Genomic DNA, 7,351 nt, shown 5'->3' with positions numbered 1-7,351 from the left:
AATGAAACAAGAACCACACCATGGCTCTGCATCCTGAATGTCACTAATGACGGCCTTGTCCTCCTCCCATGTCCTTGGAACAGGGGCTTTTGTGATCAAACAGTAAGTACTAGACAGAGAGCAAAGAGCTGCACCCCCTACTTCCTGCAGCAACCGCTGCTGAGGGGCTTGAAAATCTGCAGAGCATTGGCCATATTATGGGGAGAGACTGAAAGGCTGGGAGGGGCCCTGGAGGAGGAGGGGGCACAGCAGATGCCCTTCTAGGGAGAGGGTGGGGAGGGTAGAGAAATCGAGAAGGGATACAGGGAAGCTCTGTCACCCCAGGCAGGGCTGAATGCCACTGCATCCGGGATGATTGATGGGTTGTGGCAGGACTAAGGAGGGGGGGCCCACCTGTGTCTGCTTCCAGGGATCAAGCTCTCTTGATACAGACCCCAGGCACCCCCGCAACAGTGCAGATTTATGCCACCAATCTCCATGCTGGCAGTGACCACCAGAGGGACTGAGTGGAGAAGGGCAGCAGGAGCCTGGGAGGGTGCCTGAGCGGCAGTGGAAGGAGCTGGCCATGGTGAGGGCGCTGGCTCCATTGTGAATTTGCAGTAGGGAGGGGTGGGGGGGGGGTTGTGTGGGCGGCATGGTGGTTCTCAAAGAGACCACGCCCACTCGTGCACCAGTTTGGCTGCTGCATCCCCTGCTGGGCTTGGTAATTATAGCCCCCACCCAGTGCTGTCACCTGCTGCCTTGGGGATGGGCAGCAAGAGCATCATGGTATATGTCATCATGTCTAGACAGTGCCTGAGCAAGGGAGTTTATCTGACACCCTCACCTGTGGGCGTCAGATGACACTTTAGTCAAATAAATACAAATGCAAGCTGGGAGCGATGGCATCCGACTGGACTTGCGACTCTTCAGGAGGGCGAAGTGGGGGAGTTGCTTGAGCTCAGGAGTCCAAATCTAACCTGGGCAACAGGGTGAGACCCTGTCTCTTAAAAAAAAGGAAATCTAGACTTAGATAAAAAGAAATTAGGCCGGGCAAGGTGGCTTATGCCTGTAATCCCAGCATTTTGGGAGGCTGAGGCAGGCAGATCACCTGAGGTCGGGAGTTAGAGACCAGCCTGAACAATATGGAGAAATCCCATCTCTACTAAAAATACAAAATTAGCTGAGTGTGGTGGCACATGCTTGTAATCCCAGCTACTTGGGAGGTGGAGGCAGGAGAATCACTTGAACCCAGGAGGTGGAGTTTGCAGTGAGCCGAGATTGCGCCATTGCACTCCAGTCTGGGCAACAAGAGCGAAACTTTGTCTCAGAAAAAAAAAAAAAGAAAAAAGAAGAAAGAAACAAATCAAAAGGCTTATTGAAATACAGAGAATGCTCTGGTTTTATTAACCTGTGTACATCCAAAATTAACTAGATAAAGCTTTTCTTTAGTAGGGTGGGGTAAGCAGGACTTGCAGAAGCTTTGTTATGGAGGAGGGTAAATGGATAGTAGACAGGTGGCAAAATCAGGTCTCTTCAACAGGAAATACTTTTCTCTATATTCAGCCAATTGTGCAACTGAGCTGTTCAGGAAGACAGTGTGCCTCTGAGTGCTTGCATGAAAGGCAACAGTTAGGGATTTATGGGTAAAAGCCCAATTAAAGTTTGGTCAAGCCAAAGTCGTTGGTAAAAAATTGGCAACTGTGAGCCCGTGGTTATTCTTTCATTGTTTCAGGCAGACAAAATCTGTCCTTCAATGCTGTTAGGGATGGAATAAACTTCATTGTAAGGTTGAGGCTGGTTCAATCAGGTCTTAGGGGTGGGCTGGCCTTCACGTTCTCAATGGCTGGGAAGATCTAGCTGTGTCATCTGCTGACTGTGTTCTAGAATGACAGGTGTTAGAGAGTCTTAGAGATCAGCATTTAAGAGAGGTATACCTAGCATATGTTTAAAATAATAATTATTAATCCTTTTTCCGTTTAGAAAATAAAGTGCAGCTGGCTGCTAGCACTCATTTAATTTTACATAAACACATGCTTTGAGGCCAAAGCAAATCTGACTGATTTTCAATGTGGAAGTAAAATATAAAAACTGTTTTTGAAGTTCTATTTCTAAACAGACCTAATATCAGAATCATCGGAATCATCTGAGCCATCTATTTTAGAAAAATTGGATTCATCACATGAGTCTTCGGCCAACAGCCGTTTAATGATGTTAACATCATGCTTAGAAATGCTGCGTTTTCTAGGCTCTGACATTTTCAGCGATCAAGGATTACTACATTTTGTAAATGGAAATACCACTACTAAAAATAGAATGCTATAAATAGAATAATGTCTTTTGTTTCCAACGTCAATATGCCAGAGAAATGCAAAAGTAATAAAACCAAGGTCTTTCTTGGCAATGTTCTCTTAGGGTAAATGCTGCAGCCGGAAGTGCTATCGGTGAGTGTTCTCAGGGTAAATGGGAAAAGGGTTAAAAGTTAAATGAGAGAGTAAGCAAGATTTGAGGTTTGAAGGAAGCTAGCCTAAAAGGCCTTGAGACGTTGGGCCTGGGTGTCCTTAAACGGAAGTATAAGGATAATAGTGGCCATTCAATGCATTTCCTGGTTTGCAGTCTGAATATTTTTGGTGATGGCATAGACATCAGAGAGGTGTATGCAAACATACGCACATCAGTCACTTCTGATTGCACAATCGCAAGTGCCCTGTGGGAAGCTAGGATCATGTCCCATGCCAGTCAATTGTTGTGGGCCACTCACTGGATTTCTTTAATTCTCTGGTGATGATGTTAGTGTCTTTGGTAAGATTGTCCACAGTTCTGGTTGTTTCCTGAAACAGAGCATGGAGAATGTGGGAGCCTGGGTGAACTTACTGAGTGGCTTGTCCATCCATGACCTACAGCAGCGTGAAGCTTTCCAGAGTCCTTCCAACCTTTCAGCCTCTTGTTCTATGGCTTCTTGGGATCCTGATAAGGAAGGAGGGCCACAGTCTCTTTCTGGGGCTGGGATTCTGTGCCTTGGCTTGTAGATGTAAAGTTTTTGTAGCTCTTTGGATTGTCTAGTGCCTGAAAAACTTATATCAGTGATAATCCAGTAGTAGTTAAGACAAGAAGAGAAGGCAGGCTAATTAAATATTTGAAAAGCACTAAGAGGATTAGCTAAATAACAGGATCTATTCCAACCAGCAGGCATGCTTTTTCCTTTCCTGTCCAGCCCCCTTCCCGTAGGAGACAATTTGTAGATCAAAGAGGTCATGTTCACTCAAAGCTTGCACTCCTGTTCAAGACCACATTCCAAATATTATGGCCCTTGGATATCCTTCCCAGATTGCCCTGAACCCACTTCCAATGCCGAATGGACCTTTCTCCCTGGGTCGGTCCTCCTGAGGGTATGCCATGCCTGTAGTGTGCACCCCTAGAATCAAGAGGCGCTCCAGGGGTAGCTGCCTGTGAAAATGATGGAGTTTGGACGTGTAGTCTAGGATATCCACAAACATGCACCCAAACCACAGTAAAAACTGTGAACAACAAAGCTTATGTGAGCTTCACTGGTCAGTAACATTCCATGTGTGTTGTCATATGTTGATATTGGGAAAGTAATGTGCCCTGGCTCCACAAAAAAAACAAACAAACAAACAAAAAAAACATTTAACTCTCCCGGACTCCACTGCAGGCACTTTTGCCTTGGCTGGTTTTGATTTGTATCCTTTCCATGTAAAAAAAATCATTACTGTAAGTATAATAGATTTCAGTTAAGTTCTGTGACTCCTTCTAGTAAATTATCAAACCTAAGGGTGATCTTGGAGACCCTTGTATTTGCAATTGGTTTCAGAAGCAACAGTGGTCTTAATGACTGTTCCCTCTGACATTACAGGTCGCCAAAACACTTCACAGTAGCTGTCAGAGGTGGGATTCACTGGCCCTACCCTGACTTGCTGAAACATGTGACTTGAGAGGAAGAAGGAGGAAAGGGCTGGGGGTGATTAAAGGGTTGGCGGTGATGAACCTTTGATTATTGGATGACCACAGGGTTGCCGATGGTATGGAAATAACGCTGTGCTGCAATTAGTTGCTGGAGGAAGAAGTTACCAAAGGAATTTAGAAATAATGGCTCCATTTCTGAGGAGATGGTACTGGATAAATAAGGAAATGAAAAGTAACAAGGAACAAGCTAGTACCAGTCTCTTGGTTATTGTTATCTGTAATAACTAAAATAAAAGTGAGAGTATTGGGATGGATCCTGAGGCTGACCTAAGCTTGGATTCAGGTGGGTCCAAGCTATAGCCACTCATGTCAGTGTTACCACCAGAGGGAACAGTTAAGCAGAACAAACCAATAACTAAGATGTGAAGGAGAATGGGGGAAGGACAGAGGAAAAGTCAAGGGACTCATCCCAGCAGGGCAGAAATCCTTCAGTAGTTATTAATGGGATGAATAGAGCAGACATTGATGGAGTGAAGACAAAAGTCTTAGTGCAGCACAATCAGAAACTGTAGGGACTGATGGGAGCCCCTGCTTATCCCCCTCAGTGAAGGGCTTTTATTTATTTATTTATTTTTGTTGAGACACAGTCTTGCTGTGTCGCCCAGGCTGGAGTGCAGTGGCATGATCTTGCCTCACTGCAACCTCCACCTCCCGGATTCAAGCGATTCCCCTGCCCCAGCCTCCCAAGTAGCTGGAATTACAGGCACATGCCACCAGGCTTGGCTAAGTTTTGTATTTTTAGTAGAGACAGGGTTTCACCATGTTGACCAGGCTGGTCTTGAACTCCTGACCTCAGGTGATCTGCCTGTCTCAGCCTCCCAAAGTGCAGGGATTACAGGCGTGAGCCACCATGCCCAGCCGTGAAGGGCTTTAAATAAATCTGCTTTATTCACTTTAAACAAACTCTGCTTCATAGTTTGGAGGAATTTTAAAAGCCAGCAAGCAAGGATGACAATGAGAAACCTGATTCTGAATCCCCGAGACAGTGGTCCCGCAATCTAATCAGGATGAAGACTGACAAAAGGGCCTGAGTCCCTTGGCCCCATCTTCAGCTGGGGAACTGAGGGTGTATGCATGCATGTGGGTAAATGGTCAGCAGGTGGAGAGGAGACATTTCCAGGACTCCTGGACACAGGAGGCCCATGCGCTGTAATTCCAAAACCTGTTGGAGTTCTAAGGGGCTATAGTTAGATTGAGAGGAGATGGGAATGAAATATTGAAGAAATTAAGTGAAAGTTTGGATGAAATTTGCAATGTCTGAACGGACTTTATGTGATGTGGTGGCATCTCCTTTACCTGAGTTCATTAAGCAGATGGATATTGAGTCTGACTGGGGAATGCTTCCCTCACCTAGTATTATAAAACATTAAGCATGTAAATCTGCCCTTCAGCCAATATTGGTTGAACGATGCCAAAAACAGGAATGAAGAAAATTACCTGAGCCCATGCAGGTTGTTAATTTTACTACAGTAATGATGGAGACAGATTATCTGGGCAATGTCCCTGTGTGGGGGGCAGGCTGGAACTTACGGCGGTAGTCTCTGAGAGCCATCCAGTGATGACCACTGGGATTTTTGGACTAAGAAAATTCCATTCAAAAGGCAATTAGTTACTAGCCTTCTACTGGACATTAATTGAAACTGCCTTGTGACTGAAGGACATAAACTGATCTTAAAACCTGAAATATTCGGAATGTCTTGGACAGTGTCAGAGAAACACTCTAATGGAGAAAATAGTGCTCAGAAAAGCTCCATAATAAAATGGAATTGGTTTATCGAGGATCATGGTACCAGGGGAATGCGAGGAGGAGACACTTGCGAGCAGGGAGCCTCTTCTGCACTAGCATTGGCTTTGGAACCATCCGAGGAGCTGCTGGGCCCTACAACCTGTTGAGTGTTACCTAAAAACAACTTTTATTGATCAACAAAGAGCTCCTTGGTTTATGGATGGCAGTTCCAACGTGAGCAGACAGCATCCTATTTGGAAGGCGCCATTCTGATTGAACAAGGTACAAACAAATCAGCTCAGTGGGCTGAGATGCATGCTGTTTGCCCCTATGTTTGAGTTTTTGCCGACTCATGGGCAGTAGCCAGTGGCCTGGCCATAGACTAAGCCAGGTGGCAATGGAAAGCTGGTTGCCCATATGGGGCACAGCCCTGTGGAAATGACTATGAGAATTTGAGGGCTACATTGAAGTAGGACATGTCAGCGCCCATCAGAATGCCCTTCCAGGATGAGAAAGTGGTTGGAATTGGCAAGTGGGCATCCTGTGCACTTGCTTGGGCGGCCACCTGGGTTCATGGAATGAGTGGATGGGGGTAGTGGGGATGGCTGAATCCAGACACGTTCCTCTTGTGCTCTCCGAGGCACACAATAACAGCTGCTCAGTCAGCCAGCAAGAGAAGTAGAGACTGCAGATGGCAATGGGGCAGATTCTCCAGGGCAAGGCCCTGCACAGAGCTGCCAAGTTGGTCTGATGCTGATGGCCCCTGGGGTCTACAAATAGGTCCTGACAGGAATAGGCACCTGCTCTGGACTGGGTGTTGACCAGTAGTAGATGCAGATGTTCAAAATACTACACAAGGACAGGAATTGAAAATATTGCCCAATTTAGACCACTGAATCACATTGAAACTGCATTTGCAAAATTATTACAGTAAGAGAAATCTGACATAGCTGAGTCTGTCTGGCTTCTAACCTCTAAGCTGTCCTTGTTCATTCCTGGGCATAGGCTAAGCTAACCTAGAGAGGAATTTAGTTCATAGGTTACTCTTAAGGCAAGCATGGTAATAGCCCTTTCCAAAACTACACCCTCCTTGTTCAAGGATCAAATTACTTTTTTAACACTAATGAAAGGCCACAGATTAAGATTGGGAAGGGGTCTGAACTCTGCTAAGATACAGGCATAGTGAAACAATAACCAGCAATTGTTCTCGAGGGCATAAGAGTCATAACCTCCCCAGTTGCTCCTGTGGTTAACATCACTATTGTCAAACCCAAGACTGGTGTTCAAAACTCTGCATCCTGAGGAACCAGCTGGCACCATCCAGAATGGGAAACTGGCTCAACTAGTTTTATGACCCCACACAGGAACTCAAGAACAGCAGGAAGACAGCTTCAGCCCCCTGTGATTTTATCCTCAACCCAACCAATCAGCATTCCCCGTTCCCTAGCCCCCTCCCTGCCAAATTGTCCTTTAAAAACCCTAGTCTCTAAATTTCTAAGGAGAGTGATTTGAGTAGTCAACTCTTTCCTTTTGGCCAGCCCTGTGATTGTTAAACTCTTTCCTTCCTTCCTTCCTTCCTTCCTTCCTTCCTTCCTTCCTTCCTTCCTTCCTTCCTTCCTTCTTTCTTTCTTTCTTTCTTTCTTTCTTTCTTTCTTTCTTTCT

Source organism: Piliocolobus tephrosceles, chromosome 5 (assembly GCF_002776525.5).
Source record: "Piliocolobus tephrosceles isolate RC106 chromosome 5, ASM277652v3, whole genome shotgun sequence".
NCBI classification, from domain to species: Eukaryota; Metazoa; Chordata; class Mammalia; order Primates; family Cercopithecidae; genus Piliocolobus; species Piliocolobus tephrosceles.
The sequence above is the reverse complement of the archived record's forward strand: the minus strand, read 5'-3'. Positions refer to the sequence as shown.